We start from the raw sequence: 10,221 nt of genomic DNA, 5'->3' as shown, positions 1-10,221 counted from the left end.
TATATATATATATATATATATATATATATATATGAAAAAACTATTCCTTAAATAAAGAGAGCAATTTGAACGTAAAAAATAAAATAAAAATGACATTGGGCACTGGGTCTGGGCCTTGTTTCTCAATAGCATCGTTAGCCAGTAGTCAAGTATAATCAATCTTACGAAACGTCTTTGTTTTGCGGCCCGTTTTCCAAAAGCATCGTAACATGCAGGGGCAATATGTAACATTGTATCAAATGTGTTAAATGGGTACTGCAGGATATTGGATTACCAATATTGGAGAGCGTTGTCTACCCCGCCCCCTCCTACCCAGACTAGAAGCTCACGCGGGTTGCCAGGTTGAGGACACGCAACAGGAATTAGCAAACTGACAATTGTAAGCGACCAGCCTTACTTACACTGTAAAGCAAGGGTCTTCAACCTGAGGTCCATGGCGGTACTGCAGGGGGTTCGCCAATTAATGTTTGATCACAAATATATGTAGTTAAAAAATGTAAATATGGGTACAAAAAACAACCCAAAGTTATACCAGGCCAGTGGTGGCTCAGCGGTTAATAATAATAATAATAATAAGTTTTATTTATATAGCGCCTTTCCAGAGCTCAAGGACGCTTTACAATAGACAAGCAACAATAAAGGCAGAGGACAAAGACAGCAGACAAAACAACAGCAGGTAGATAACAGTGAAGGTACAGAAAATGAGAAGGTTAGGTAGATGGGACAGCACCCAGCGGAGGAAAAAAAAAAAAAAAACAGTACAACTTAAGAGTTATAACATTCAGCAAATAAGTGAGTTTTGAGCATGGATTTGAATTCAGAGATAGTGTTAACAGAACAGAGTGATCGGGGTAGAGAGTTCCATATTTTGGGTGCTACAACACTGAATGATCTGCCCCCATCGAAACAAGGCGATGCCGAGGGACGACGAGAAGGCTAGAGTCGGAGGATCGTAGAGAGCGAAGTTGGTGCGTAGGGGTGAAGCAGATTACAGAGATAGGAGGGAGCCAAGCCGTGCAGAGATTTAAAAGTGAGAAGGAGAATTTTGAATTTGATACGGTAAACCACAGGAAGCCAGTGAAGATCATGCAAAATTGGGGTGATATGTGCAGAACGCTTGGTGTGGGTGAGTATTCTGGCAGCAGAGTTTTGAATGTATTGCAATTTGGAAATGGAGCTAGCAGGAAGGCCAATAAAAAGTGCATTGCAATAATCGAGACGTGATGTGATAAATGCATGGATGACAGTTTCAGCGTCTGAGATACTGATGAAGGGACGGAGCTGAGCGATGCGACGTAGATGAAAGAATGCTGATTTAGTGATAGAATTAATGTGAGAATGGAAAGATAGAGAGGAGTCAAAGATTACACCAAGACTTTTAACAGTACTAGATGGTTTGATGTGAGAGCCAGCAAACTCGCAGGTGAAGTTAGTAGGAATTTTGTTAGTGAGTGACGGAGGTCCGGTAAAATAATCTCAGTTTTGTCCATGTTAAGTTTTAAAAAATTTGAATGAAGCCAATCTTTTATTTCATGCACACAAGCAGAGATTTTGTCAGTTGTGATAGATAGAGTCGATGTACAGGTAGTATATAATTGAATGTCGTCAGCGTAAAAATGATAATTAAAACCATGACGGCGAAGGATCTGACCAAGAGGTATTATATAAATTATGAATAGTAATGGCCCTAAAACGGATCCCTGTGGGACACCTTGCTTCAGGGGGACAGTAGGTGAGTGAAAATCTTGAACTGAAATGTAGAACTGTCTATCAGAGAGATAGGAAGAAAACCAAGAAAGAGCAGCACCAGAAATACCCACATCCAAAAGACGAGAAATGAGTAGTTGATGGGAGACAGTATCGAAGGCAGAGCTGAGGTCCATCAGCAGGAGCATAGACAGAGAACCAGAGTCACCAGAGAGAAGCAAATCATTGAGTACCTTAACTAGTGCAGTTTCAGTACTATGTAGAGGGCGAAAACCAGATTGAAGAGGATCAAAAAGATTATTTTCGACTAGAAAAGACTGAAGCTGGAAGGCAACAGTACTTTCTAGTAATTTAGCTATGAAGGGTAGATGCTCTGGGTTACTGACCAGGCAGGGGTTCAAGCCCCAGCTCCACCAAGATACCACTGTTGGGCCCTTGAGCAAGGCCCTTGACCCTATCTGCTCCAAGGGTGCTTGTGAAGCTTTTCCACTAAGGAAGACACGAAACAGCGTTGACTTCAAAGGTAGGATTCTTTTTAATTTTACTTGGTATCAACCAGTAACTATATACAGTGTAACTTTTCTCTTGTGTTGGCGTCGGGTTCTCTCTCCCTGAGGCTCGGTTGCTGCTGCTTTTTATCCAGCTCTCCTCACACTACTGCAATTAGACACAGGTGTTAGACATAATTTAGCTCAGGTGTGAGCGCCCTTACCGCTTTTCTCTCCCGGACGGGCGCTTGACCACGCCCCCGCTGCCACAGTGCTGTTTCATGGCTGACCCTGCACAGCACCCTTAGTTGGGATATGCAAAATTTCATTGGCTCTGTACTCTGCACAATGACAATAAAGTTTAATCTTATCTTATTTAAATATAATATTTGATTAAAAAGATAATTACATTGACAGTTACATAAAAAAATATTTTGATTACTGTAGGGATTACTTTGTATTTTATTGTCATTTGTTTCATTTAATATTTAGTCCTTTCAAATGGAAAATATTTGTACATATAAATGATGCTATCCAAAGTGCATTTGAGCAGCGGTGAAACACTTTCTTATGATGTGTTACATTCATACGAGCAGACAGAGAAGTACGTTTGAAGAAAGTTTGGAGCAGAAGAAATAGAACAGGGGTGCCCACACATTTTTGTGTGATGATCTACTTTTAAATGACCAACTCAATAAGATCTACCAACTAAAAAAACACAGTTTCATTTAAAATAAGAAAATACTTGTTGGGACTACTGCATGTATCCCTAAATGGAATTCATCTTCTAATTAATACAAAAATATATAATAATGTTCAGTGTTGATATCATTCAGTTTTAAAACTAAACCCAAAACACCTACAGCACAATACAGTATATTACAATAGCCAGGGCATTTACCTTATTCTGATGACTTGCACTGAATGGAATCAGACAGTTTTGCCTAATCCGGGCAGTAGCATAGCAATTTCGCGCTCTGTTCTCAGAAGTCCTTAGAAGGCGCGTATGCGCAAACCTAGTTGTCATGGCAACTGAATAAGCAAAACCTGGCCTGGTCAATATTTCTGGTCAACTGCAAGTCAGACAGAAACTAAAAGAAGGAAAGACATTATATTTATTTGTATTAAAATTTAACGAAAGTACATTTACATTTTGTGCGATCTACCAGCATTGCCTTTGCGATCGACTGGTAGATCACGATCTACGTATTGGGCACCCCTGAAATAGAAATTGTCAGCTTTACGCTAAGCTAAAATGCTATTTCTAGGCATTATCATATTTTTTTTTTAAAGAAAATTCAAGTTGGATCATAATTAATTTTTTTTCTAGTAAGAACTTTGATATTAGGGCAAAAAAAAATTGTATAGTTTTCCTGTAAAAATATTTCAAAATAATTAAAACAGATAGAAAGATAGATTTGATTTATCTTGTTTTGGAATCAACACTGCATAAGATATTTAGTTTTTTCAGAGAATGTATTTTTAATAGGGCTGTCAATCGATTACAAATTTTAATCAAATTAATTATATGGTGTCCCGATTAATTAATCGCGATTAATCGCATATACAAATATTTGCTGAGAAAGCCCCTCATATAACAATAATTAAAAATATAAAGATTACACATATTAATATCAATTATATAATTATACATAGTTATCTTTAAATATTTAAAATGTATAATATATATATATATATATATATATATATATATATATATATATATATATATATATATATATATATATATATAATAAAAATTATTCAGATAATTAAAATGCATCACATTCTTGTGGCAGAAGAGTTAATCATTGATAAGACGTTACAAAAAGCGGCTTAAGAATACAATGTATTGTTTACTACCATATTATTGATATTGGGGGCGCGAGTAGGCTACGATGGAAGGGGAAACAAAATGGAAAAAAAAAATTTTTGGCCACATTTTTTTTTATCACTAAACTACTGTCATAAAAAGTTATAGTTTTGTATATACATAACTCCTGAATAAAAATTAAAATGTGTTTGGACTGATTTAAAAAAAAAATGTTTTGAACAAATTTGATTGGTTTGTCGATAGTGAGAGCAAATGCAGGTGATAAGCATAAGCGGTTTCATTAAGCGAGTCGTTCAAACGGCCGATTCAGCAAGAATGAGACAGATGTTTGTGAATGGGTCATTGAATCTTTGACTCAACCGATTCGTTCACAACACTGAATCATTCAAAACACGATTGAGTATTGCTGTGAGATGCGCTATGGCTCTGCTGTGATCTTTGTTTGGATTCATCGGATCTATTTTCGCTGCTAAAATAGACCAAAACAGTCATTATTTCGTCTAAAATGTAAGTGACTTAATATTATTAACTTGTTTGTTGAACTGTCATATGAAATCAGTGTCACATTTTCAATCGTGAGGTGATGGTAAATTAAGTGATGGTCAATTGTCAGCTCTCTTGGTCGGCAGGTCGTGTGATGTATGTTGCTGAACTGTATTCAAATGTTATAAATATAAAAACACCACATTTTGAAATTTAACTGCAGTATGTCAATTTAATTTATTTGTGTGTGCTGCGCTCATAGACTTTAGAAAACGGCGCTCATTTGTTTGATTTCAACCTGTCTTTGCAAGGCCGCGAAACTCATATTTTGCTCCTTGCAGACAAAGTGCACGCCTTCACACAAAAACTAGACCTCTGGCATGGCCGCATCAGTCGAGGGAACTGCGACATGTTCCCCAGCCTTGCAGACTTTAGGCTTGTTCGACTTAATGCAGCTCTGCGCAGACCGATCGGCGGCTGACTTGAAGCAGTGCATGCCGTTTAGAAATTTTGTCCGACTTGTTCCAGCGCCGACGCCATGTGACTGTGACGTATGCCATCAAAGTACCGCGAGAGCGATTCGAGAGTAGCCGGAGGACTCAGCCAGCGCAGCTTCTCAAGAGCAGCTGCACAGGTTCTGATGACGACACAACTGATCCACGATTGGCCGGATTCACTGACAACACCGATGACGTGCGTTTCAAGTTTATTGCGACTTTTAAAACAGTTCAATACCTTTTTATGTCGTCTTTATCTTAAAAATCATATTTATTAGATATTGTTTTACTGTATTTACTTTATTGTTAATAAAGGGTTTGTGTATGTTTATTTTGCATGACTTTCTTTTTCATACAGACCTTTTACAGTATTCAGCTGCATAACCTATTCAAATGAGCATTTTTAATAACTCAAATGTTAATCTTAAAAACATACAATCTAATGTGGTCATAAATGTATGCTCCTGTACAAATGATGCATAATACATTGTTCTTCCATTTGTTCATAGTTTATTTTGCTGTGGTCATAATTCACCTGCATGTGGTTAACAAACTGCTAACAACTTGCTATGCTAACAACTTGCTATATCTTCAACTTAACAACAGTACAACATTCTGTTCACTTTCAAAGAGTTGGTCTAAATCACAATATAAATCCAACAGAATTGTGCTTTTCTGTATATGAAAATGAATGGTGTTTTGTCTCAAATGTTAAAAAGAGCTCATCTGGAGGGTACTGTAAATCCTGTTGCTGAAACCTTTTTTTTATAGGTTACTTATGATTTTGTATTAGCAGAAACACCAATGTCAAACTGCTAAAGTATATATCCAATATGTTATCTTGTTTTGGAAGACCCCCTTCCAAAACACCACTTATACACACACACACACACACACATCTCAAAAGTGTGTTAATACCATGGTCCATGGTTAATACATAAAGTTACTTAATCACTAAATCATGAAAACAATGGAAATCACTGCTAATTAATGTTGAGCCAAAACTGAAAGTTGACTTAAAAGGGTAATTGCATTTGTTGCCAACTATTAGTAATAATGAATGGAACTGGTGTTGGCTATGGTCCCATGGTTCCTTAGGATATATAAAGAACCTGCACTACCCTGTGTAACACACAACAACATGGACAACGTAACCATTAATGTGTTAGACAGCAAAGGTAATGTTGTCATGCTAACAGTTTCCAATGACATCGCTGAAAGGATGAAGAATGGTAAGGAAACCGCATAACTGTGAAATAATTACAAGGCACCAATGATTTGTGCAAGTGTTTTATTTATCATTTATTCCCCCAGATCAAATGTTCCTTTCTTCTGTCATGGAGCAAGTATCAGCTGTTGAAACAAAAGGTACACATTTACTTAATGACCAAGAATATACTGGAAATATTTCTTGAGTGACACTGACCACATCTACAATCTTCTCTCCAACCAGCTCTCCTCAGTTGCCCAGCTTGTGCTGCAAACTCCTCCAACCTCCTATTCCATGTCTCACTACCTCCACTAGGTCGCCGGTACCCCTAAACCTCAGTTTTGTGAAACCACCATCAACCAGCCAGTGCCCCAATACTACAACTAGGCCCTCTGTACCACCTCCACCATCAACCAGCCAGTACCCGATTACTACCACTAGGCCCCCTGTACCACCTCCACCATCAACCAGCCAGTACCCGATTACTACCACTAGGCCCCCTGTACTACTTACCTCCACTGTCAAGGACCCACTGCCTGCCACTCTGCAACCTGGTGCAGTGTGTGGAAACCCTTCAGCTGTGTGGAAACCCTTCAGCATCCATTCAACCTTCATCCCCCTCCTTCCAGTCAGACAGGCATGAATCTCAAGGTATTATATCAAATACTGTAAGGAAGATAAATGTCAATACTGTGGTTAAATTACATTTTCTTTGTTTTGTAGTGTTAATCTATTTCTCTCCTTATCCCCTCCATTTTACAGAAATAACACATCAAATGACACTATTTCTACTGGACCTTACAAAAACTCACCAGCAACTTTATTTTAGGAACAAAATGGCGTTCTATAAAAAAATACAAAACTCATTCTCACAAAAGGGCTACAACTTGTCAAGTGAAAAAATTTGAAAAAAACTAGCAAAAATGTTAACCACTTATAAGAGAGTAAAAGACAGGCGCCGTGCAACTGGGGAGGGGAAGATCACCTGGGAGTACTATACAGTAAGTTGAAGACTGCTTTACTTTATGTTTCTGAAATAACATTGTCATGTCTTACATTGGCCATTTTCATTTTACATTTGAAATCCACCCCTACCAGCTAATGGATGAGTTATTTGGGTCGTCGGGGATCGGTACTGCACCACTTGGCACCATTCACTCCACACCTCTAGGTTTGGAAGAGACCTCCACCCAAAGCATGCCCACAACGTCTTCTCTTCAAGACCAGCCAGCAGGTGCTAGTATGGATGAACAGCCAGGAACCTCTACCATACCAAATACAAACGTCACAAGCAGGCAAAGACGACCACATCCCTTACAATTTCTGGAGGCTTACGAAGAGCATGCAGAGAGAAGGACTGCTGTGCTTGAGTCCCTGGTAAGGCCAGATCTGGAGAGATGGTGGCGACTTAATCTCTTTGATTTACACCTTTCCCCAAAATGTCTACTATGTATTTTTTTTTTTTATGTTCCCAAAGAACACAATTTCTAATGACAAACTAATTTTGTTCAATAAACTAAATTTCTTTATTTCAACACAAAATCTGTTTTTTATCATTTGTTGAATATTTCTGTACATTCAAATCTTTACTTTTGTATGTTTAGTATACACATACAAGTTAGATCTGGCCACAAATCTGGTCTCTATAATGACATGCATTAATGTTGTGGGGTTGCTGGGGGTGTGGATCATCATCAACACCATCATCTACCACAACAACTTGATCACTGGGCTCTAAACAAAGATTATGCAAAATGCAGCAGGCTGAGACTGCTGAACTGATATTGGAAATGCTTCTCATTTGCAGGCAATGGAGCCTCCTAAACTTAGATTTTAGAATGCCAAATGCATGCTCAATGACCACGCGAGCTGCATTGAGCTTTCTGTTAAAGTATCTTTGCCTAGCAGACAAGTGGCCATTGTCTCTATAAGGCCTCATAAGTTGAGGCAACAAAGGGTAGGCAGAATCCCCATTTATGTGCATTCCTTGTGGAACAAGGGAATGAGGATCTTCTTCAAGAACACGACAAACTTCTGTGAAGCGAAATGCTCTGGCATCATGCCAACTCCCAGGGTAACCCACACTGGTGTGACAGAAGCGCCGCTGACTGTCACAAAACCCAGTTAAATTTACAGAATAAAACTGTTTCCTATTCATGTATGCTAGGGGATTATCACAGTGGGGTCTCAGTATAGGAATGTGACACCCATCCACTGCACATACAGTGTTGGGGAAACCTGCTGCGTCAAACCCTAACCTTGACATCTCCAGTCTTTGACCTCTGGGCCAGGAAATGTGGTGGGCCATGTATGTGTTCACATTGCAACAAAACTCAAGAGTGGATTTTGACATGTTGAATCTATCTGCCACCCCACGATATGTCTCCTGATTCGCCAATGTCCAAAGGCAGGCAAGAACACTGTTTGTGAGTGGAAGTTTGGTCTGTTGTAAATTCATATAAACAGGACCAAGGGTAGTAATGACATCCTGCAAAGGTAGAAAAATAGGTTATCAAGACAACATGCTAACACTTGTAATAGTTCAATTAATTTTATATTAACCAGTACAAACCTCCACTTGTTCTTTGGAAAGCCTGAAATGACCTCTAAATTCTGAGAGACTGTAGAGAGGGACAACATCCTCCACAAAATTGTCTATTTTTGGAACCATTCTAAATTAGAACAAGAGGAATTGTACTCACTATATACATGTAGCCTAACTGAACACACATGTAGTCAAACATTTATTTTCAGTGTTTTATGTTGAATTGGATTTTTAATCAAATAATTAGTGTATACAGAAGTGTTGAAATTGGAGTAAAACTCCATTATTTCTTTGTCAGAATGAGTAATTCTCTATTTAAACCAAAATAATAATAATTATTATTAAAAGGCAAGCAACAGTAGCTATTGATTACAAAAGCCACCCATTACATCAGTAGTACATTGCAAAGACTTTACACTTTCGATACAGTATTTTTATTCAACATATAATTTGCAGATTCTAGGTATATTAACTTTAAAACTAAATTGATAATGTGTAATTTGTTTAAATAGATACTTCTTACATTTAACCATTTAACTCACCTTCGTTGCTCATTGTGCCCAATGTCATGCAAAAATAATGGAATTTCTATCGCTTCCAGCTAGTCTGCGATAAAGCAAGCAAACACCACGTGATCTGCCATGACTGACGTAATTGCAGCAAACTTCGAGAGCCACAACGTGTCCGGCTTCATATCTCCGTTTGTAGATCCTCCCCGCCTGTACGCGGCAACTCTCGCAGATCGGTTACATCCAGCAGCAGCCGATGTCGAACACACCTTTTATCACTGATGCAGGCACGTCACACGATTTCTCCTCCCTATTTCAATCAGCGTCTGAGCACCTGTCAGCAATGAGAAAACAATTTGCGACATACGTCAAAGAGGATTATCGCTCTTTTGCGTGGGTTCGAGATCCGTTTGTGTGCACAGCAAACGAGCTATCAGTTGATATGCAGGAACAGCTTATTGAGCTGAAGAGTGACAGTAGACTGAAGGAACTCTTTAGCTCCTGACCTCTTTCGTCATTCTGGGCAGCATTGATGCAGGAATACCCTGAACTCTGTGACATCGCCTTGAAGATTCTCCTTCCTTTCACGTCGACATATTTGTGTGAGGCAGGATTCTCAAAAATGACTGCACTCAAAACGAAATACCGCAATCGTGCACAAATCGAGGATGATTTGAGGCTATGTTTATCAAACATTGAGCCAAGAATTGAGGATCTTTGCAAGGCAAAGCAGGCTCAGGTCTCACATTAACATCACCTACCAGCAAGCTTCTGTAAAAAATGCAGATGATGCCTACTATTAGGCCTAGTAATAATAACAATAATAAAGCATAAATTAATATCAGAGGTCTGGTGCCAATTCCCAATTATAGCAATAGCCTAGTAATGATAATAGGCCTACTGATGATGATAATAATTATAATAACAACAATAAAGCATGTAACCTCA

General features: G+C 38.5%; 2 long non-coding RNA genes across 2 annotated transcripts; one reads left to right on the top strand and one right to left on the bottom strand.

Moving 5' to 3' along the window:
* Positions 1-4,435: 4,435 nt before the first annotated feature.
* On the top strand, positions 4,436-7,454 carry LOC127632991 (uncharacterized). Its single transcript, XR_007969157.1, has 4 exons — positions 4,436-4,536; positions 6,324-6,377; positions 6,463-7,220; positions 7,318-7,454. It is a non-coding gene; the product is annotated as an uncharacterized LOC127632991 (long non-coding RNA).
* A 1,148-nt stretch (positions 7,455-8,602) lies between these two features.
* LOC127632388 (uncharacterized) lies at positions 8,603-9,365 on the bottom strand. The gene is made up of 3 exons (XR_007969095.1): positions 9,307-9,365; positions 8,792-8,891; positions 8,603-8,707 (listed from the first exon to the last, which is right to left on the bottom strand). It is a non-coding gene; the product is annotated as an uncharacterized LOC127632388 (long non-coding RNA).
* Between the last annotated feature and the right edge of the window lie 856 nt (positions 9,366-10,221).

This window comes from Xyrauchen texanus, chromosome 39 (genome assembly GCF_025860055.1).
Source record: "Xyrauchen texanus isolate HMW12.3.18 chromosome 39, RBS_HiC_50CHRs, whole genome shotgun sequence".
Lineage (NCBI taxonomy): Eukaryota > Metazoa > Chordata > Actinopteri > Cypriniformes > Catostomidae > Xyrauchen > Xyrauchen texanus.
The sequence above is the reverse complement of the archived record's forward strand: the minus strand, read 5'-3'. Positions and strand labels throughout refer to the sequence as shown.